A 764-nucleotide genomic window follows, 5' to 3' on the forward strand; every position below is an offset into this window, starting at 1 on the left:
AAAAAGCCAAGCTTTGTTTCTTTGCTGTTTTGTTTTGTTTGCTTGAGGACAAGGAAAGTTCTAAGTTTGGGATTGTGATAACGGTTGAAAAACAGTTATTTTCATATGAAAATTTAGACCAAATTACACCCTTTAAGACTTAGAACGAGCTTAGAATCAAGTAAAACTCAATAAATGAGTCAGTCGAGAGTCAAAAGCTGTTTTTAGCTATATTATGCTTGTTTTGCATTGTTTTGTAGTGAATTTGATGAAAGTGAAGATTGGGGTTGAAGATGAAGGTCTTAGACTCAAGATAGAAGAAGAAAATTGAAGAAAAGAAGAGTCAAGAAACCGCCGGGTGGCAAAATTCACCGTTGGGCAGTCCAAGGCGAGGAGAAGGCACGTGGCGTGGGCGCTGGGCGGATTTGCGATTAGAGGCAAACCGCCGGGCGGTGGCGCTATTAGGGGCAAACCACCGGGCGACATAAGTGTGCCGCTGGGCGGTTGTCCGTTGGGCCTGGGCCTGTTTTCTGTGACGCACCTCAGCTATAAATAGCCCTTTTTATGATTTCATTCTCATTCTTTTGACAAAAGAGGGCGGCCAGACCTAATTCACTCTCTGGAGAGGATTTCTTGGATGCTTAGGCTCCTTTTCATCTTATCTAGGGTTTGCTTTTCCATTCTTCCATTATTTTCATCTAAGTTCACCATGACAATGGTGAACTAAACCCTTTTATTGTTGGGGAAAACAATGTAATCTTTTGAAAACTCTCTTTTATTGGAAC

This window comes from Vigna radiata, chromosome 8, assembly GCF_000741045.1.
Source record: "Vigna radiata var. radiata cultivar VC1973A chromosome 8, Vradiata_ver6, whole genome shotgun sequence".
Taxonomy (NCBI): Eukaryota; Viridiplantae; Streptophyta; class Magnoliopsida; order Fabales; family Fabaceae; genus Vigna; species Vigna radiata.